The sequence below is a fragment of the Ambystoma mexicanum genome, chromosome 1p (genome assembly GCF_040938575.1).
Source record: "Ambystoma mexicanum isolate Mex_15411 chromosome 1p, UKY_AmexF1_1, whole genome shotgun sequence".
Taxonomy (NCBI): Eukaryota; Metazoa; Chordata; class Amphibia; order Caudata; family Ambystomatidae; genus Ambystoma; species Ambystoma mexicanum.
Window position 1 is genome coordinate 179003692 of NC_090921.1, and position 23326 is coordinate 179027017.

Below are 23326 nucleotides of genomic sequence, written 5' to 3' on the forward strand. Positions count from 1 at the left end.
CTGTTTTACTGACCTTCAGTGTAACTGGTGGATGCCAGCAAACAATTTGTTTATTTTCTAACATATTTTGAATTCCACATTGGTCGGCCGGGCTCATTGCTCCCATGAGTGAAGGTCACTCGTTTGATGTTTGCGGGTAGTTCACACCGACACGTCTTGTACAGTATGTTTTAGATTTATGGCTATCCTTCACAAAAACAACCAACCAGAAATGCAAGTTATAAAGAAGCTTCAATTGTTATTCGACCTTGGACGAAAGGGAGGATTCACTATGGCTTGAAGGGCGGAAGGTGTCGAATACCTGCATAAATGATAAGTCTCACTATCTTAAAACTGGACATTGGAACACTTTTCATTCTATGAAAACCGTTGTTTTGAGTGGACAATCTGCGTTACACCAAGAGAACGGAAATACTGAATATTATGTAAGTTGAACTATTCAGTTTAAAGATGAGTTTATAGACAAATGATTAAAGGTTTAATTTTCTGACTGGTATTGCTTCCTTAAATTGTTATGGTTGTTAGTTGGAGCATATTGTGACGATTATTCATCGACGACCAGAAAACACAACCTGTATGCAGGCTAGTGATATCTAAACCACTTTGTCCCATGTCATATCAGTGTGCGTTATCAACGTTGTATTATTGGATGAGCCGGGTGCAGAACATTTTCCCAGGGGACTTGGGTTCATTTGTCGAAATTTGATTTTGCCAGTTCCCTTACATTTTTTTTAAAAAGTCCCAGGCGCCCTTCGCTAGAAAGAACATGGCCTGTTATGGTTTCTTTTCACACTTTGAGTGTCCGCAGCTGTGTGTTTCCATTGTTTGTGTGCAATATTAGGTTTCAGCCGGTGCAGAATTACAGGGTAAATGGATACATTTGAATAAAGAACAGCTACAAAAATATATTTTTATTATGTTTTCTACATAGCTATATTTTGCCGTTCTGCGAATGCCATAGTTTCCGATTCCGACAGATGGATTTTTCAGCCAGCAGTGGCAGATACGCCTAAACGGATGGATTTCCATTACGCATATGTGGGACGATCGCCCGGGATCGACATGTCCTTTGGCAGTACCAGCAACAAGGAGGAATCTGTCATCATTTACGGTGGTCTAGCAAGAAGCCGAAGCCTTGCAATTCAAGGTGCGTCGAATGCGCATCTTCTCCCGAAAAGGAACTCTGTGTGACTCATGATAAAGTTTTGATACTATAACCCAAGGACTTTCAATAATTGGTGGTAAATTGAAATCGCTGGAGGTTCTCCAAGCGTTTTTTGTGAAATAAAACCACATTGTATAAATTGCAGTGTATTGATGTTTCCGTTAAAAATAGTGTTTTCTTTTCCGATTTGTGGCACGCTGTGCTGCGAGAGGATGTGTGCGTTGATATTCCAGGTTCTGCGTCAACTGACGTTAAGACGTAGGTGATGACTGGGCGCGTTTGGCTACGCTGCCCACTAACGTCATGAAAATAGGTGGAGAATATCACTAGGAATATTGATGTCAGCTTCAGGGGCGGGTGATATGATTTAGTGCCGCAAGGGCACTTGAATTTAGGGCGATCGATCCACGGATAATATTAGCACAAGATGGCCGTGCCTCGCTCATTGATTTTGCATGTGTAAAATTGCGGAAAACTAAGGTAAGGTGCATAGGAAATGTTTTTTTGATCAATCACAGTTTGCTTTAAACCACATGCCCGAGCGCTCGGGACAATAACATTTTTGAGCGCACTATTCCTTTAAAGAAACGGAGCCAAAGGATTATGCTTTCTTTCTTTACTCATAACTCGAGCAGCATATAACAAATACAACTCATAAAAGAATAATACATTCAAAACCTACATTTCCCTGTAAAATTTCTTTTTGGGTAGTTCATTCTTTTTATGTCCATGAAAACAAAACCACATGACTCTTCCCACCAGTCACAACACACACTGTCCTAGATCTTGCTCTACATCTCTGCGCCCCTCCACTTTCTTTGTCGGTCTTTAACTTTGTGTCCCAACCGGTAAACGCAGCTTGATCTTCAACCTTCTAATCTTCCTCATGTTCCGGCATTCTTCACCTCGGTTCCTGAAATGTAATCGGAAAAACAAACTGAGCCTGAGGTTGAGTAATCGTTACAACACTTTAATCTGCACCACTAACCCCATGTTTTATAACATAAACATTACCATTCTGTCCCAATCTAACGCAACTACTCAACAATATTACAATTCCATATAACGATTACTTGTGTGGGATAATCCTTCGCCTCTGTGACTTTAATAGAATCTTGACTTTCTATAACGTTAGTACGGAAAATCAGTATTCTATGTCAAGACAGGAGGCTCGGATTATACGTGTTTAAAGCTTACCTACCACCAACGCAGACATCTCTTTTATGGGTCTGAAATAAAATGGTGTAAATGTCGACTCTTTAGACCAGTCTGCTGCCTTGCCTTGAGGATGTCTTCCAACCCAGCTGCTACATTAAAGGCCTTAGATGCCATAGCACCTCTAATAGAATGCACCCTGTATGTGCCAATGTCAATGCCTGCCTGCAGCATGCACCATTTAACCCACCTGGCTAAGATTGGTCCCGCAACCTCCTTGAGTGGTTTTCTCAGTGATATGAAGAATTGTGACACCCCTGCGAGCCTACGCGTACTCGTCATTTCCTGATATTTCTTTAGACACCTGACTCAGCATAACTTAGATTGGTCCGGAAAGGCCGAATATGCCACTGTTTTGATACCCGTCTTAGTTTGTTTATTCACATTTGTTTAGCGCCCAAACAGCCCGGGGGGCATCGTGGCGCTTGTTACAGAAAAAGCTTAGTTACAGGAATCATACATTTTTGCAATTTTTGTACAGAAGAGGAAATGCATACAGTGCTCTGCAGGAGCGCAGAAAAAACATGATAAGTACAAAGTATATACAGATAGCTTGTACAATAGGATGGGAGTAGGGTAGGGTTAGTTGAATAGAGAGGTTTTCCGTTTTTTTCTGAAGGCCAAGAGGGAGTTCTCTGCTCTGAGGGCTGTGGGGAGAGAGTTACATAGTTTGGTGGCTTGATAAGGGAAGCTATCCCACCTGCCTTGAATTTAATTGAATTGATATTTCATTTATATCGCGCTCATACACATGCGTTTCATCCTTGGCCCTTTTGATGTGTGGGGTGCAAAGTAGGTTGGAGTAGCAGGTTCTGGTAGGACGTGAGGAGGTATTTTTGGTAATTGTCTCATAGGTAGGACGGAGCTGTGAGTGATCAGCATTTGTGCGCGAGGGTGAGGATTTTAAAAAGGTGATGAAATCTTTCACCGGGAGCCAGTGTGCTTCCTGCCTGGCATGGGAGATATGGTCCCGTTTTGGAATGCTTAGGGCTGCTATTAAGGCGTTATACCCTATGGTAGCTGGCTATGGAGAGACAGTTGGGCTTGGAGAGACAGGTAGGGTTTTATGACGTTGATGAGCTTAGTGGTGTAAGCGGAGGCTGAAACAATGGCGTTGACCTGTTTGTTCATGGACAGTGTAGAGTCTAGGTGTACGCCTAGGGTTTTTACTGTGGAGGAGACAGGGATGGAAGGGTTGTCAATGTTGAAGTTGGAGTAGAGGTTATCGAGTTTGGCAAGCGTGGCTTTTTGGCCGAGAATAATGATCTCGGTCTTGTCCCCGTTGAGGCAAAGGCCATTTGCCGCCATCCATGCCTGGATGGTGGCATAGATGAGGTGCAGTGCTTTGGCATCTTGTTTGTAAGAGCTGGAGAGTGGCAGGAGTACTTCAGTGTCCTCTGCGTAATTTGTATATGCAATGACGAGTGCATCAAGCTTGTCAGAAAAAGGGGCTTCTTTAAACAGGTTTAGTGTAGAGGCTGTGCAGGAGCCTTGAGGGACTCCACAGTGGATGGTAGAGGGAGCTGCATTGGCTATGCTCGAGAAATCCTTCATTGCTCTGCCTTCAAGGAAGCCAGTAATCCAGGAGGCTGCTTCTTTCGAGAAGTTTGGCTGAGTGGGTGAGGTGAGAGGCAAGTGTCTTGTGATCTACAAGGTCGAAGGTGGCAGAGAGGTTTAAGAGTAGAAGAAGAAGTGCTGGTTTGCCTTTGTCAACGATTTGGGCGATTTGTGTTTTTAGGTCTACAAGGGCTGTTTCTGTGCCGTGCCCTTTGCGGAAGCCAGACTGGCTTTTCCCTAAGATAGAGTTATCTTCGAGAAAGTGTTATATCTGGCTATGCGCTGCTTTGTCCAGAATTTTGAGGAGGAAAGGGACGGTGGTTATGGGTCTGTAATTATTAGGTTGTGCCGGATCTAGAGTAGGCTTTTTTAGGAGGGGGCAGACCCACGCTTCTTTGAGACTTGTTGGTATGATGCCTGTATTAAAAGAGGAGTTAATAAAGACAGTGAGTAGAGGAGCGAAGGAGTCGGCACAGTCCTTGATGACTTTAGAAAGGCATGTGTCTCCCTTGCACATGGAAGGTTTAAGCTGCTTGAGGAGGTTGATGACTTGTCTCTGTGATATCTCAGGAGAATGGTGGGTTCGTAGGGGTGGGAGCTGTTTGGGGGGGTAAGTTGTGGGGTGGTAGAGCTTTGTATTGGTCCTGGAATTTTCTTTTTGTAAGAGTTCTATTTTGTTCAGCATGGCAGCTTGTATACTTGCACACCAGGCCTCGTCTTTGATAATTACATCTGTTTTTTTGAGAGATCTGGTTGAAGGTGTTCTTGGTAAGGTCACAGGGATTGGCCTGCCAGTTGTTGAGAGCCTTTCTTTTGTTTGCGCAATGGGCCTGTAGTTCTTCAGTGAACCAAGAGTTGGAGTGCAGAGACTTTTTTCTTTTTTGCATTCGAGTGGGACTATGGAGTGGATTGCTCTAGTGAGGGTATCCTTGTATAGTTCTGCTAGTATGTTAGGGTCATTGGAGAATGGAGGTGCTAGTTCTGAGACTTCTAGGTAGGGGTGCAGGTTGTCCTTATTGTATTTTTTTAACTTCTCCCCTGCACTGGAAGGGCAGAGGAAGGGGTTTTAGTAATGGTGGTAAGAGGTATCAAGAACTGTATGCAGTTGTGGTCAGTCCAAGGATACGAAACATTGGATGCAATGGTAGTGGAACAGTTGTGGTCTGCAACCTAGTCAAGAGTGCAACCTTTAGAGTAGGCAGCGCTAGAGACTTTTTGTATTAAGTCTAAATTTTTGTTGAGGGAAGCGGCAGCTTTATCTTGAAGGTCACTGAACCCTAAATTTACGTCACTGAGGAAGAGAGTTTTAGTGGAGCTTTTGAGGTTGTCACTAAGTAGATGGATGAGGTGTCCCTGAAAGTCTGCTGGGAGGCCTGGTGGTCGGTATATGATGTGAATGTTGATGGTGATGTTAGGGGACAGGGAGAGTTTGGTAGATAGGATATCTGAGTTGCCTTCACAGGGGCGGTTGTTGAGTCTAAGCGATAGGGCTTCCTTTGAGATGAGAGCTACTCCACCTCCTAGCCGAGATGGTCTATCTTGTCTGAGGATGGTGTAGCCTGGTGGGAGCGCTAGTGTAAATGCAGGCCGGATGCGTCGTGTAACCAAATCTCAGTGATGGCTAATAGGTCTAGGTCATGGCTGGAAAGGAGGTCATTAATTACCCGAGCATGGGCCGGAATGGAGCCGACGTTGAGCAATGCACATTTGAGATGAGGTGGTTGTAGATTTATCTTGTTAGAACGTGTGGGAAGAGTAGTGGTAGCGCTGGTGGGGTGGGTGGAGATGGGAGTGTGCATTTGGATGTGTGGATCTCGCATGGGGCGGGTGGCCGCAATTCCAGTGAGGAGATGCGAGTGGTGAGTGGAGTGAGTCTTGTTGAGGAGCGGGTGCCTAATCTGAGATTCCTTGATGCTGTGGGTAAAGGATGGCAGTTGAGTTGTGTGGGGTGAGTGCGACTTCTTAATCTGTTACCTCCGTTGGCTAAATTGACTGGGTCCGAGAGAAATGGTGTGGCCGATGTAAGGGCAGGGGGGGGCTCGTGTGAGGTCATAGGTGCGAGTATGATAAAAGGGGGCGGCGTGCCTTGTGGTGAGATTAAGCTGTACTTGCCCCGGGCAATGTGGGTTAGTATGGTTGTTGGTTAGGGGGTGGATGGCATAGGAGTGGAGGAGAGCTATCACTATTACTGTAATAGTAAGATACCAATGATAAGAAAGGCAGATGATGGGGGTGCGAGTGTAACCTTTGGCAGCGTGGTGGGTGCGAGTTAGAAGGCATACATAAACATCTACTGCGCAATGGAGAGGGAAGAGGTGCTTGTGATAGGGCCTGAACAGCAATAAGCATATACCTTAGGCAGGAGGCAATTGTGCTTGTAATAGGGCCTATACAGGAAAAAGCAAATACAAGCACAATTGCCTCCTGCAGAATTGTAATAGGGCCTAGACCGCAGTAAGCATATACAGTAGGCAGGAGGAAGATTGTACTCGTGATAGGGCCTAAACAGTAAGAAGCATAAACATAGGCTGGGTGCAGTTGTGCTAGTAGTAGGGCCTAGACAATGAATGGCATACAGAGTAGGCAGGGGACCGTTGTGATAGGAGTAGCGCTAGACAGCGGTGAGCAAGCCTTATAGGCAGGAGGTAGTCAGTGTAGCACGGTAGCACATAGGACTATGCTGCAGCGAGCATATAGTAATGCAGCAATGCGACTCGCTGATCGTTGGGATACAGGCTGAAGTGGTGTTTGGAGCCAGTGCAGGGATATTGTATCCAGGGCTCGGAGCCACACACAGTAATGGTGGCTAGGAGAGGGGCTGGTGAGCAGGTAGCTTAGTGAGAGGGGCTGAGAGGTCACTTGGGGAGGTACACAGTTCAGACAGTTATGAGTCAATTGAAGGCTGGCTGAGATGGGTTTTGGGGCTTCTTACCCTTGAGAGTGGCGTGGATGCAGAGGGAGCTGGGATGGGTGGCCCCTAAAGGCCCAAGGCGGCCACGACAGGCCAAGGCAGGCGCAAGGCCAAGGCAGGCGCAAGGCCAAGGCAGGCGCACGGCCTTAAGTACGTGGCCTTCGGTACAGGTGGCCGGCTCGCGCCTTCCTGCGCTGATGTTTCACATATAAAATATGCTGGGGCCAATCAGGATGCTGCGTCGTATGGTTGTTTTTGTGTGTTGCTTAGCAACACTCGCGGCGGGCAAGGTCTCCTGTTAACGTGAAAAGTGACGCCCGCTGGGTTAAATGACTTCTTATCTATCGACAGTGCTCTCACGTCTGAGACTCTATTGTAGGATATCAGGCATATAAGGCAGAGCAGTGCGGTATGCTTTGCCGATATTGCCCTCCTGACCAATCTGTCGATATCTTGCCAGTTGATAAACAAATTCAGGACTAAGTTCACGTTCCATGTCAGAGTGTATCTCGGTAATGGTGGCTTCAATAGTCCCCTCTGAGGAGTTTACATACAAGTGGGTGGCCTCATTCAGTGTTGCAGTTAAGAAAAGCAATTGAATTAAACAGAATAAAAGTTCAGTTAAGGAGTTCGCTGAGCCAAGAAAGCCAAGGTCTTATCTAACTGGAGTTGGCTGACATTGGAAACAATTAACGTGAAAGAACAGAAGCTCCTGTTCAAGAAAGTCAAGCAAAAACAAAAAGACGTCAGAGGACTATTGAAAATAAAATCAAATACACAAAAAAGCTAAATTTCATGGTGTTCAGTCATGTGATAGAGGGAAGTTGGATGAGCGAGATGATCACACCTATGCACGGAAGCCGGCTAGTGCCTATACTCCTTAAAATTTCTCAGAGAACAGTACAAACTGAAGGCCAACTTCAAAGTACTAATTGACACTGGACCATTGAGGGGATGATGCATGATATTTTAATTGGTGGGAAGGTGGTATCAAGACGAGCTTATCCACACCTGGTTGTTCAGTCTGCGTGCTGCTAACGTAGGTACGAAATGTACTGACGTGGTTAGAAGCCAACCAATTGTAGGGGACCACAGAGTTGGGGGTCCTATAGTGTGTGTAGCCAATGGGATGTCGTACATTTAGTGACGTTCACAGTGGCCATTTTGAGGGGAGGGCTTAGTTGCCCCCCCCCTGATGTTAACTATCCAATTACCTCTTTCCGTTACTCCATGCAGCTATAGAACCTATGCTTAGTTATTCACTTAGAACCAATCCCACCTCCCGATAGGTTTTAGTAGTTTGCCAAATAGGATGACGTTGGTAATGGCACGTCAGTGATGACCACATTTGGGTGCAAAAGCCCAAGTGTTTTATGAGATAGTCAGAGTATCGAGCGATTGCTGATGTTCGTTGTACTCCCTGTTTTAAGATATTTGACATTAAAACAGACAAACTTTGCCTAAATATTTGTGTCGTCTTGATTATTGATCTATGAATAAAATCTGCATCCCCATTTATCTCCAGGGTACCGCTACTCATCTTAAAGGGCTGGAAGCCTCCAGTTCACTTGGTAGCAGAGATTAGATGGTTAGATAAGATACCATCAGCCGTCGACATATACGTAACTTTTGAATCTCAGCAATATCACACAACCTTTGACATTCGGCTGACAGGATGTGAAGCTCCCTGTAGAAGTGGTTAGAATCGGTAAACTCCTTGCAAGGGACGGTTTGACGGGACCCCTATTTTAAGATAGAAACCCCTCCCACATCTATGTGAAGCGAATCGGAAAGCGGCTCAAAGAGGCGGTAACGAAGGCGGTGATCCCGAGGGTCCGAAGACAAAAAACATGCGAACGGTGAGTGAATAGACCAAAGAGTGTGGCAAAGGGAATAATGGAGAGTAACAGAGGGAGGCAGGATAAAATAGAACGCAAGAGTAAGAGTGTAATATATATATGTATATGGGGAAAAAGATATTGACTTGAGAATGGCCGAGCAATATATGAGGAAGAATAGTCGTGAGTGTGGCCACGCTATGAGGATACACCCTGTTCCTAGGCTTTAAAGAGTGCTAGCATAAGCTTTAATTCAGAGCCCCTTATGCGGGACATATAGAAGACTAGATTGGTTGTAGACAATCTTAAAAGGAATTAACTTAGTTCCAAATCGGAGCAGATTTTAGAGGGTAAGACGAGTCTGAAGAAAAGATTGTGAGTAGTACGTGTGGCCAGTCAAGTTGGTTTGTTTTATGTGGTCGAAAGAGGTGTGATGACTTCAGAGTTGAAAGACGAAAATGTTATGCAAAGAAGAAGCGTGAAGTTAAGACGCGAAGATTGATTGTTTAAAGATTAAACTTTGATGGTTGTTTTTTAGCAAGATTAAAGTAAAAGATTGTGTTGTAACGGGATTGGAGCTTGCAACGATTGGTGCTCGCTCATAAGTGCATTTTTTGAAAAAAAAGACGTATAAATTGAAACTGTGACTAAAGCATAAGCGAGTGTTAGCAAGGAGAAAAGTGAAAGTTAAAAATGGAAGAACTTACTCCATTAGTGCACCTCTGCAAACAGCTACCGAAACATGCGCTTAAACAATACAGTGCAGAGTGGGTTAAGGGGACTGCAGACAAAATGTTTATGCCGTGGCCACAAGGCAGATCATTATGGAGATCAGTTCTGTAGCATATGAGGACACATTTGCATGCTGCGTATACAGGAAAAAAGTTAGAAAAGCGCCTAGAGAGTCTAGAGCTTTGGAAAATGTATGAACATGTGACGGAGGAGGAGCCTCCTTTAGATTGGATACTTAATATATGCAAAGAGGGGGATGAAGAGCCTTCTGCTCCGCCCACCCCATCTGAAATACAGAGAACCTAGACACGATTGCGCGAACTATGAAGAGTTCTGTGATGCGCTTCCTAGAGTAAAGGAGAATGCACTCGCAGGGGGAGAAATTGTTTTCATTGACGGGTCCTCAAGAATCGATCAAAAGGATGGGAAACATTTGGCAAATAGAGAATTTTGAGTGCTCGCGAGTACTCGATTGCCATCTCATCATTCAGCACAAGCTGCAGAATTATTGGCTTTGATACTCGCAGTCGAGAATCACGCAGACCAGGAAGTAACAGTGTACAGTGACTCCGCCTACGTGACGTCGACTGTGCACGCAGGACTAGCGAGCTGGAAAAGGAGGGGCTACCTCCGAGCGGACGGCATGCCAGTGCAGCATGCAGCCTTATTGGACAGGCTCATTAAGGCACTACAACTCCCAGTGGGCATAGCAATCGTTAAAAGAGCCGCTCATACGAAAGGGACAGATTTTATCTTGTGTGGTAATCAAGCAGCAGACGCTAAAGCCAAGCGCATAGCAAATACAGATAAAAGGATGATGAATATTGAAACCACTGATGTACATGAAAGAATGAATGTGATGACGATTGTGAGTGAGGGATATAATCACATGCCAAAAACACAGATAGTCGAGCTCCAAGGGGAGGCACCGCAACAAGGCCTTATTGCCTTATTAAGGGTGTTGCTAGAACAGTTACACTTCCCAGGACATACTACCAAGGAGAATCTTGCTGTAAACATTGCTGAGGATTGGTTCGTACCGAACCTAATGGAGCATGTTGCTTTTTTTTTTAATGGTAAATTGTATTGTTTGCCAACAAGTCACGGCTGGGCATACACTGCGCATAGTAAGGGGAAACATTCCAGGACCTAACGGCCCTTTTCAACACCTGCATATCGGCTTGGTCGACATGATACAAGTATGTAATGGATATAGATACCTACTTGTTGTAGTGTGTCCTTTTTCTAGATGGATAGAGGCGGGTCCATGCACACACCGAGACTCTACATGTGCAGCTAAGCTCTTAGTGTGGGAAGTGCTTCCTAGATGGGGAGTGTGCGAGGTAATGAGATCAGATAATGACCTCATTGTGTTAATACAGTTTGAGCAGATTAGCTTGTTGCTTGGTATAAAACACACGTTTTCTTTGGCTTATCATCCGCAAGGAAATGGAATCTGTGAAAAGCTCAACGGCCTGTTAAAAGAAAGAATAGCCAAGTTGAAGATACTCTGAAAAAAGGGTGGTTGCAATACCTACCACTGGCATTATATGCATTGTGGAACCAACCAGGTTCTGACCACCATCTTACGCCGTATGAAATAAATAACGGGACAGCGAATGAGAACTCCCTTAATGCCTCCATCCCGAGTTAGAAGTGTTGCTCAGCCAATGTCAGAAATTTTAGGGCTTAAATTGCAAAACTATTTGAGCTGTATTCAACTTCCACAACTTTACCCAGGAGATACGGTCCTAGTTCGTAACCATACTGATATGAAGTGGGAAGGTAATGCGCTTTACACCATTACATTAATGCATCACAGAAGTATAAGAGAGTTTTAATAAGGTAATGTACCTTCCCACTTCATATCAGTATATTTCATTAGTAACAACCAGGGTGGATTGGTTGGTGGGACTAGTGTGATTGCTGCTTGCATTCTTTCATATCCTTTAGCTTACCACAACTGAATTCTATTAGTGATCACCAGCGCACGGATGACCAGTTTCAAATCCACTTCATAATCCTAGTTCGTAACCACACAAGAAAAAGGTGGGACGAGCCCAGATTCAACTGTCCTTTTGTCATTAAGGATGTAATGCCATCTGCTGTCAAATTGCATGGTAGGCGTACTTGGATCTTCCTGGGGGACATCAAGATCTACTCTGGAGAAACCACTCTGCCTACACCCCTCCGCGAAGAAGCTACCATCATCGGGGGGAGGGGGAGAACCACAGCACGTGCAGATGAGATCTATGAGGAGGAAGAAGGACGCATAACCTGACAAGTGGAAAGAAAAGAACCCTTTAGTTCGAATGTGGCTTGATTTTGGACACTCCCTTTTGGAGCTATAAAGACAAGGGTAAAAGGACACATTCAAACACTCTGTGCATCCTAGTTGCAGAGTAAAGGAAGATCTGCATGCTTAAAAGCCACAGTAGCTTATTAACTTTTTACTTAGGCATGTTTAAGCCTTGATAGAATAAGGACATGCCAGATTCTGATCATGGCACTTGGAAGAGGGTACAGTATCCCGATTCCTTCTACACAGAGTTCTTGTTTGGTTCTACTCATGGTGTTACCCAGTGATGACCTTTCTTGGCTCATACCTATTTCGAGTTGGTGTTACGCTCTTATCCTACGTTGGTGAGGAGAACTTGCCGCATTCCAGCTTATATTCAAAATCCTGACAATGAAAAGCTCATAAGAAGATTGCTCATAATCATCACTGAAGAGTTTTTGAAGTTGCCCGAGTACAGTGAGGAAAACACAAATGCCCTTATCAACCGACGCAGCACATAGACAAAAGAACACCACACTGACCAGTCTAACTGAAGAATACCTGCATCTCGTTGAAAGACACACGGATGTGGTAATTTTTCTCAGGGATCCAAGAGACACTGCAAACTTGAATGTAATCCTGGAAGGAATTATAATCCAGGTGACAATCTATTCTGAAAGAAATCACAGAGTGGTGTAGAAAATTTCTCAGAGGGACAGATCGAGGAAGAAAAGAAAAGACAACTTTTGTTCATGCTGACAGGGAAGCAACATGTCATCTGGACTGAAGCAGATTCGAGGTATCGATTGGGAACTGATAAATGAAGCAGATTTTCTAGAGTCTTGCAGGGGACATTTTTCTTCATGATAAAGAAATATTTGCATCTCGACTGGTGAAAAAACTGGTTCCAGAGAGAGAAAGTAATTTCCTAAAACGCATCCACACATCCAGAAAGCAGAGAGCTGATAGAGGACGAATGCTGGATAAAGACAACAGCTTACAAAAAGCAATCTAAAAAATGCAGTACCATTAAAGTTTGTTTTTCTTCCTTTAGCAACAAATGATCGAGATGGGGAACCTTAATAGTAACATTGTGTTGCTCCATGAGAATAGATGCACACATTGTCCAAGAAGTAGATGCTGCAAACTCACATATCACTGCATCATCTACACATGTATTGTATTCATACTCATATTGCTTTCACCGACAGTGACAACTGCATTTTATATAGGAGCACATGATGCAAAGACTCCTGTATAGGTTTCTGAGCAGAAGGAAAAAATGAGCGCGGCATCTATAAGGCAGCCTAGACCCTACATATTTATTTATTTATTTAAATGTATATAGCGCGCAAGCAGCCCAGGGGCATTGAGGCGCTGTTACTTGCAATAACTTAGTTACATGGTACATATGATAGCGATTGTTGACACATTATGAGTAGTACAGGAACATAGTTATTCTCGTCCCAAGAAAAAATGGGAAGATACCCGAGCTTGAAATGGATGTTGTTAGTAATAAATTACACACAGCACTTGGTTCAGAAAATGCTTCTAAACGCCGGAAACAGGCTCAGCGAATCAGACAAGGTAAGGGGTTGATAAAGGTTGGGCCTACACAGACAATATAAAGGTAGACACACCTGGTCCAGTGACAAGAAGCCCAAGCACAAGTTCCACAGAGAAATCACGTGCAGAGATGATAGCAGAATCTATATGGCCACTCTTAGCTGTTGCTAGAAAAAGACATATGGATATGGAAAAACTAGCTAAACTTTAATCTACGCAGGAAACACGGAGGGATATTCCTGCAAACACTCCAGCCATAAGAAGGTATGTTGATGCATTTAGAAACGCAGTGATAGACAACTACATGAAGAGTTTGAGAACCAAAAGAAGCACCCAAGAAGATAATTATGAACTGAATGATTATCTGGACAGCACAGCACACTTGGGAAATAACATATGGTACCAACACATGAAAGAGGTTGGAAGAAGGACGTCAGAAGAAGAATGCTTCGTATGTGCACTCCTAAAATACAGCATGGGGAAACAGATGTCCTTACTGCACACTGTATTGTGCACCTAGCTTTCTGTAGTACCAGATGGCAGTTCAGGGGTTGAACAGCCTCTCTCAAATGGGCAACTGAAGGAACAGATCCGAATGAAGATGACTATATTCAAGACATAAAGACAAGAAACAATGCTAAGACAAAGAATATTGTATTCAGATATGAAAAACTTGGAGTAAAAGGAACCGGAATAAGAAGAGAATTGAATAAAAAACGGAAAGTTCCAGGACACTCCACAGAAGACATCCGCAGATGGAAAAACCATGGACAGATGCAGATTTGGGGAACTGTCCTATCACCAGATGGCTGGGAAGACAGTAGTGATCTGCAGAGACTGGGTAATAATGGGTCACTACCAACCAACAATCGAGAATGCACAAATGTTGTGTGAACCATTATGGCCATAACTTGCTAAACTACTGACATGGGTCGAAGACAGAGGTGGACCCCTGCAGACAGCACCAATGGAAAGTTCTAAATTATTCTTCTTAAATAATGGTACAATAAAAATGGGGGCGAATCAAAACTGTTTGTGCCGGGTGTGGGTCAAGTAAAAGAAAACTTTGCTTATGGTGGAGTGTGGACGCTGAGTGGGACGGAGTCTTTTACAGTCAGACGTTCCCTTTGGTTTGCAGTCTTTCTACGCGCTCCTCTCTTCAAGAGAAAACGCATTAAACAGTGTCGTGGACGCTGAGCAGGATGCAGTCTGTTGCAGTCCGTGGCTGTCGGGGCGCCAATGGACGAAAACAGAAGTCTGCGCAGCAGGTGCCATAGGATTATGGAGCAAGAATCGTGCCCTGCCAACTTCAAGCAGTCAACGGCAACTCCTATCAGGAAGGCGAGAAGATTGAAGGTAAGAGATGCGTCTCCCTGGAGAACCTAGTGTGTGACACACTGGAAGGGGGTGATAAAGAAACAAAAACAGACTGCTGAGGCAATGCAGCCAGCGTGCCCAGATGAATACAAAGAAAGCAACTCGAAGACTAGCTGAAGCTGGAGAAATTGTTTCTATTGCTATAAACACTGTCACCCCTGGGGTAAACCCACGGGCGACGCTCGAAGGTCAGGAGGCAGCTCTCCCCCAGCCCCTCCTACGTGCTGCTCGCTTGCGGGTAAGAAAAAAAACATGAAAGTAAATATCGAAGTCCACGATATTGTGGTCAGAGAGGATTTAACAACTCCTCCAGATACGCCAACAAGGAATAATGCATGGGGGTATTGTGCGGATAATGTGGAAGAAGGAAACTCATTAGCTCAATTAACATCTGAAGACAAAGGACCACACGATCCCGGGAAGCAGGCTTGGAGATCTTGAACGCCTAAGAAGGCAAAAAGCCAAAAGATTAAAGATCTACGCAAGCCAATACCTCCACCCTCCCTGCCGAAGACGCTTGCCGAGAGGAGACGGGCCCACGAGGGATAAAGCTAGGCCCGCCTAAAGTGCTGGGAAAAAAAAACAAAAAAAGCCAGGGTGCGGGAGGGGGTGAATTCTTACAGTGGGCTACAAATGAAAGGCTGAAAGAGACCCCGAGTACACACGGGTTTGCGCCCGAAAGCATTACAAACAAAACCTTGTCTTCTCTCTCTACAGCAAATATCAGCTATCTAGCACGTTGAAACATTTTTTTGCAACAAAAATCAATGGGGGAGCAGCTTCATGTTGAACTGACAGACACCGAAATGCTGGCAGGGTCGGAAGCCTGTCATACATCAGCAGGTGTTGGTGCCCGGGCTACATTACAAGTAAGCTCAGCAGACAAGCTTCACCTACAGGCCTGTTGCAGCGACAGGAAACAAGCGCTAAGGGCCGGGGAGGACCTGCCCAAAATGCTAACATTGATAAAATGGCATATCAGGCAAGAAAAAGGACGGTCCGATGGCCAATTAAGTGAGAACATTCTACAGAATCGTATTCCAGAGATGACAAAAGAAACGGCTGTATCAACTGATCCCCCATCGTCAAAATAAACGGCCGCCTGCCTAAGACCTAAAAATCCGGCTCATTACCAGACTCATTACCTGCATCGTCTAATGAAAGTAGCCTTCCAAGGCAAGAGCTTGGAATAACATCAACAAATGAGGGGACTCAAAACAAGATGGCATTTCCACGCGTGGCTGAAAAAAAAGAATCACAAAGCTAGATCCCCATAAGAAATTTTAAAAAAATTAAGAAAAAAACTGGAATTAACCCTTCAACATGGGTTGACCTTGGAGACGATTCCCCCGAGGAGACGGCTTAGCGAAATTTCAACTCCAGTTTCACGACTTGATGTCGATTATGTTAACGGTCACAATTGCGCTAGCCCCTTTTTGTAAACTATACGAGGCTATGAATGAAGCCCTTAAAGACAACTCAGCAATAATGTCATCCATGCATTCAAAACTAACCCATTTGGAGGGTTATATTGAAGCCAAAAATCAGGAGAACACCAGACACTCAGAACTAGTAACAGCAACAAGTTCAACTCAAACACCAGTACAAGATTCCTCTGAACAGAGTTCCGAAGTGGCCACATCAGCCGGCACCCAAAAGTACTGGCACTAACCCAAGCCAAGGTTAGAGTAGCTTATGTATAGGAAGGCATTATCCCATCTGCAGTCACAAGAGATGGAACCTGCACAAAATAAACCAAGGGAGAAATGGGCCTATTGCAAGAGATCTAGGGCCTTTGGTTCCAATTGAGCAATTACCCCGCCAAAATCCTTTGTGAAATCCTTTGCGAAATTCAAACGTAGGGCCTAAGGCATCCTACAGGATCTTTGGACAAAATGGGCTAGGAATAGCAAAGGATGTGATGGTATTTAGAGGGAATAAAGAAAGCACAAAGGGAACAGGTTACGGGGCAGTAGCTCAGGATGTTGTGAAAACCAAAGCCGACCCTAAAAAATAAAAAAATGTAAAACGACACTGAAATTAAACATAAAAGAAAAAGGGGATTTACCACAAGAGACGACGAGAACTGAACCTCTGGCCATGAACTTTGTAGACAACGAATAGATGGAGTTACTGGAGCTAAGCGTCTACCCGATTGAAGACTCTGAGTCGGGACTAACTCCCATGCCAGCAGTAAAAAGAAAAACAATGGCCTGCAGAATGAACTAAAGAAAACAGAACCTAAAAGGAAAGAAAATGGATAAGGGAAGCAAGAAGAAACTCACGACCAAAAAAGGAAGATCGATGCTCCAGCCCCCAGGTAGAACACATGGCGGGAGGGGTGCGCCCCCGCGGAAGCCAAAGTAAAGAGGATAAAGTTCAGTATAAAAGGCCAAGCGAGAAATCCAGAGCGAGTAATTCTAGGTCACACGAGAGAGTGGGAGATTCGGTAGGGAGGTATTCCTCCCGTACCTGACGGACTAAGCAAAGACACAAGGAAAACTCAAAAAGGGAGTTCATTAAGCAGCAGAACCACACATGGTCCCTAAAAAAATATTTTTACTAAAAATACTGGAAAGGAGACCAAAAGACCACAAGAAAAGAGTGTCTTTAGACTTGAATGGATCTCCAACAGAACAAATAATGTAGTACTCAACCGAAGGAAGGTTATACAACTTTGCGAACAAACTGCAAGCCTGAAAAGACTGCACTCAGGGGACATCCCAATTGTTGAACAAAGGGAGGAAGATAATAAAGAGTACCCCAATCGCCATATTGAAGCAACGTAAGGAGCATCTTCAGAAACTCTATAGGGGACTTCAAAAAGATGGGTTATGAAATTAAGGAGATTCACGAACCAAAGAGACAAAAAGTTTGATATGAATCATGAGAGAAAGATACATGGGCAGAAAAGCTCACCAAGAAAGCCCAAGTAATACAAAATTGAAGGACATAGACTATAAATGCACAAGAACCTACATAAGGACGCCTTTGAAATTGTGAACGCCGTCTATCATATGAACGGACCCTTAATGAATCTTCGCCAACAAGGCGAGACAGCGGACTCTCCGAAAAAGCTAAAGTGTGAAACAAAGAGCATGAGATTCCGGGAAACCACCAGCACAAGCGTAGAGAGGAAAATGAGCAACAACCGCCCCCAAAGCAGAGCATTTGGACATCAAGAGTCCAGAAAAACTATAAATTCTTCTAGCCACCAACATCGAAATGCAGGGAGGTTTCGGGGCTTGACCTAGGGGAAGTCAGAAGAAGAGTTGCACCAAGGAAAAACCCAATGTGCTCATGGAGTACCCAAGGTTTCGGACATTCAACTACAATCTCTGATGTTAACCTGGGCGACTTTGATATTGTCTGTCTCCAAGAGACATGGTTAACTACAAAGCCTTACCTCGATGGATAGGACTTGGAACTCTCACCAGCAATTAAGGGGGAGGTTGGTAGGCCCATTTCCAGGCTCCTAACTGCCATAAGAGCAGGAAGCGGGTTAATGCTAGATTCTACCCTTCAAGCCACAGAACTAATTCAAGCAGTCTTAGTTTTGTGGAATAGACAAGAGCCCCAAGAAGATCCAACTAAATTTGAAACAATTCTCCTAATCAACACTTACTGGAACCCAGCCAGAACTCATGCCGACAAATACTTACACGCCACAGAAGACACCCTTGAAGAAGCTAACGCCACCCACAGAAATCGAGCACACAATTTAGGGTGACTTAAATGCAGTGCGCGTAACAAGAGGGGGCAAAGGAGGCACCTTCATTCAAGAGTGCATTCATATCTTAGGGGCAGAAAATGCTGCTAATGGATGCATGTGATCTGCATAACCTCCACAAAATAAAGAACCACCAAATACCATCAGTACCGACATGGGAAGGAAAAGGAGTGGGTCTCATGATAGATTGCACGTGTGTCTCAAGAAAATTGCTGGAGCAAATTGAAGACTTTGAAGTCGCGAGAACCTTAAACAGCGACCATTACCTAGCAACCCACTGGAAAGTCACACACCTGAACAGGGAAAGCATGCTTAATAACCTGGAACCTTGTATGGGGAATACACGCCTTAGACTAAAAGAAAAAGAAATTGTCTCCTTGACATCGGACTATCGCCAAGCAAAGGAACAGTGGGGAAAGAGGCATAGAAGTTCTTGCCTATCAGCCCTTCCTCAAAATACACAAAGTTAACAAACTGCAGAGCTCCGACACCTTAAAACCAAAGCTCCACATGTACAACAAACTGTTAGTACCTAAAAGGCGAATGGTAAGACAAAGCAAACGCTTGATGAAAAAGAAAAAAAAATCCATTATTATTAACTAAAGCAAAAGAGGAGGAAAAAACTACAAAGCCTGGATACGGCAGCAAAGAGTAAATTTATATCAAGCAGACTCGGAAGCAATGCTGCACATTCTGAGTGGCAAAAACTCCGGGGTCTTCTGGACCCTGATTGAGCCAGGCGCAAATCAATCAACAACACTTGATAACAACGTGGCTGAACAAGCTTGGATTTCACAAAAGGAATTATATAAATCATTGGGAAACAAATGCCCCCTTGACACGCCATCTGTTAAAGTGTGCTGGAACATCGCCAGTGACAAGAAGACTATAGAAGACAAGATCAGAAAATTAAATAACTCTCGAGCACCGGGCCGAGATGGGTTAACTAATTATAACCTGAAACAGCACCCAGAAGCCTGGGCATCCCCGATAAGTGAGATATTCCAGGACTGCGTAAACTGCAGTGCAATTCCCTCAACATGGAAAAACGCCATTGTAGTGCCAATCTTTAAAAAAAGGAGACAAGAATGATCCCAGGCAATATCGCCCAATCGCTCTACTGAATACCATCGGCAAAATGTTTGGTTCCTTAACTCTGGAGGGCTTGCAAGAGTGGACCTTTGCCTCCGATAATTATGATTCACTACAGGCGGGCTTCGTTCGTGGACTGGGAACTTCAGCAAACATTCTTCTAATAAGTGTTCTGAAGGCAAAAGCACTTGAAGCCAAAACACGATTATGTCTAATCTTCATGGACTTGGTGCAAGCTTTCGACAGGGTGAATAGAGAAATCTTGTGGCAAAAACTGATCCATCAAAGGTGCCCGAGCTCAATTTTACAGCCTATTCAGGCTTTGTACTCTCAGGCCTCAATGAGAGTAAGGCTAAACAAAGCTGGCCTGTTATCAGATAAGATCGTAACAGCACGTAGGGTGGAGCAAGGATGACATCTAGCGCCAGCTTTATACAACTCTTACATCGCTGACTATAGGGACACCCAGGAATTAATTTGAGCCTTCCCGCCGTCATTGGGAAATACAAAAATCCCAAGAATCCTCTATGCGGATGACATAATACTGCTTGACCAAAACCCTGTCGGGTTACAAAGACAGATGGATAACATGAAGGTTTACCTGAGAGACGACTTGGAATTCAACGAAACAAAAAAAAAAAAAGGTAATGTTGTTTGGAAAAAAAGGGCAAAAGAAAATAATAAAAACCAGTCTCAAACTGTTCACGGAGGGCAACAGGCTGGAAAACGTCACTAGTTTCAAATACTTGGGGTAATACTGAGCAACAGTAGAGCTGAAACACCAATGCAAGACCATCTACGAGCAAAGATGAGAACCTTAATAGTCCAAACAAAAATCATGAACAGAAAGTTTGGACGTTTCTGATAATGCCAATGCTGAAATTCTTTAGATCAAAAGGCGATTCCAAGTATAGTTTTTGGAGCTGAAGCGATACCATTACTTCCGGACTCCATATGGATTAAGCTTGAGGGACTCTTTTGGCGTCAAGTGCTGTAATTGCCACAGTCGACTCCTATGGTGTTGATTCGACGTGAACCGAGTTTGCCCTCCCTGAAAGCAAGCGTCAAAAGAAGCGGTCTGATACTATACCGGAAAATCATTCAACTGGCTGTGAAATCAATTCGGGAGATAATCAGAGCAATGTTGAACGATGAAAACCAAATGCTCACAAAATTGAGATCAAAGAACAGGAGCTTATTGAAAAAAAAAAAAGTAAGTTCAGAAGAACAGGACCTCCTCGGGAAAGTCAATAAAAAGATCCTAGAAATGGATTGGATAGAGACTCTGAATGCAGCCGAACAATGCAGCCTGACAAAGGATCTGCCATATAATCCAAAAAAAGTAAACAAGATTATACTATACCTCGTGAAAATCCCAGACAAAGCTCTAAGAGCAAGTTTCATGAGAATTCGCCTGAACTAAATCAGTACAAACGAGATCTTAGCGATCAGGCGACATGTGGACTCAAATGCTGCTTCTGCACCCAAGATAATCAAATCGAGACAAGAAGGCACCTTCCATCCTGTACAGGCCTCTCAAAAGAAAGATTCACATGGCTAGGCCACCTGCTTAAAAACGTATATGTTTATGGTGAACAAGAATGGTGGGCCCGCTTAATAGGCGGTGAAAAGATGAACTGGGTCATCGCAGTGGTGGGTTTCTTCAAAATTATTGGCCTGATCACATAAGTGACAAAAAGGATCTAGCCGATCTAGCCGATAAAGAACATTCACTTCTTCGCCTAAGCTGACGAGAGAGGAAAGACGCGACTACATAGCTAATGAACTAGAGAACTTGAATTTCTTCTTTTTGTAAATAAAACAGGGTTTCCCCACAGTCTGCTCTTTCACCATTAGCTAGAGTAATTGCTCGTCTTAATGATTCTTTCACAGTCTGCTTAAAATACTGCTCTGCATGAGCTAAAATCACAGTGTAGACTAACATTGCTGTTGGTAGTTTAGGTGCACAGATGGCTGGTTTGCTCCCGTGTACATGTGCGGGTCGGACTGGGCCATAAAATTTTCTAGGGCACCAATGAAAAAGTGGCCCACAGTTGCACACCCCTATTCATTCCTATTGTGACACTGAATAGTAAACCGAGGGGGCATGTTTTGATGAAGTGTGATGCAAATTGTGCATTTTAAAGAATATTTAGTCAGCAACACTGGTCAAAACTATTATTAACATAGTGAAGGAACATCACCAGTGCCATGAAAGTGGAATTGAAAAGAAGCAGCATGAAAGAAATTGTGCCGTTTTAAACTATTATTTTGGACATTTCCTTTGATTGGAGGTCAACTGCCAGCTCCACCCCCAAACCCTGCCCCTTCACCCCAGCCCTTGTGGGACCCCCCCCCCACCAAATTGTTCTCATTTCCACCAATGGATAAGGGTGAAGATGGCGGCCGCTGAATCTGCCATGAAATTCCCTCGGTGTGTGCGGCACAGCCATAAACCAAACCACTTCTGTTTGGGGGTGGAGCTGGGGATGAGGATAACAGCCAAGAAGACACACAAAGATCTGCTGCTGTTGCAACTAAAATCAAAATAGGAAAAACAAACCCATCAGTGTTTTCTTCTCCACTGTTCCGCTCCCTTGCCACGCTTTGAAACACCTGTGTATGAGTTCGATGTAAATAAAAATATGAAATATACCAGGCGCTTTCCCCGAGATGAATAAATGCGCAATAAAAAATAATGACCTGCCCGTGCACGGCGTGGACGACTCCTCCCTCCGTAATCCTCTTCCTAAGCACATAGACGTCCCACGTGAAAACGTCACGACGACGTAACAGAAACAAGTCACGACACCGTAAAGGCACTTCAGAAAGTATCGGCAAACTTTAAAACAAACACACAATGCTAGCGGGTCTCATAGGGACTTTACATGGGTGATTGATAATGAAAGTAATACAAGGCCTCCGTTTAGCCTTCTCTCTCTTCCACACATTGCAAAGGGGTAAATGAACAACCCCCCTCCCCGGGGAATGCCAAATCGCCCCCCCCCCCGTGCAAGAGCAATAAAGAACTGAACTGTTATGCTGGAAATTTATACCCATATGCGTCTTTCTGCATAAAACACATATCCCCGTCTGATGCACATACCAAATCCTCCAACTCCCTCCCTCCCCTCTCCAGCAGGGAGGATACTAACGGTTCACTGTACTCTTCACTGGTACAGTGGGAGTCCCATTGGGAAGGGGGAAACGCGCTGTGCCCAGCCCCACTTCATAAAACATCTCCCCCGGGCAAATCGCCCATCTGCATGAGAAAACCCCAAAAAGAACTGAATCTGCCCGTACTTTAAGTAAATCTCACCCCTGTTGCCCATTACAAACCCCCAAAATACAAAGAAATACCCTCTCCCCAATACTGCCTCACCCCTGTGATGCACATTACATATCCCCAAAATACACTGAAATGACAGGAAAAAACATCTGAATCCGCCTGCCCTTTAAGTAAATCTCACCCCTGATGCCCATTACAAACCACAGAAATACCCCCAACTCAATATTGCCTCACCCCTGTGATGCACATTGCAAATACACTGAAATGGCGGGAAAAAAAAACAGAATCCGTCTATACTTTAAGTAACTCACCCCTGATGCCCATTACAAACCCCCAAAATACACAGAAATACCCCCTCCCCAATATTGCCTCACCCCTGCGATGCACAAAAAACACTGAAATGACGCGGAAAAAAACAAAGCTGAATCCGCCGGCACTTTAAGTAAATCTCACCCTTGATGCACATTACAAACCACAGAAATACACCCTACATTGCCGCTCTGCATTAAGAGATAACTTAATGATGAAGGGACTTTTCAAGCCCACGTGATGAAGTGGACGTTGAAGTCCACGTGA

General features: G+C 44.3%; 1 long non-coding RNA gene across 1 annotated transcript; it reads right to left on the reverse strand.

Moving 5' to 3' along the window:
- Positions 1-1766: 1766 nt before the first annotated feature.
- Positions 1767-23296, reverse strand: LOC138567753 (uncharacterized). The gene is made up of 2 exons (XR_011302275.1): positions 23204-23296; positions 1767-2078 (listed from the first exon to the last, which is right to left on the reverse strand). It is a non-coding gene; the product is annotated as an uncharacterized lncRNA (long non-coding RNA).
- Positions 23297-23326: the final 30 nt, after the last annotated feature.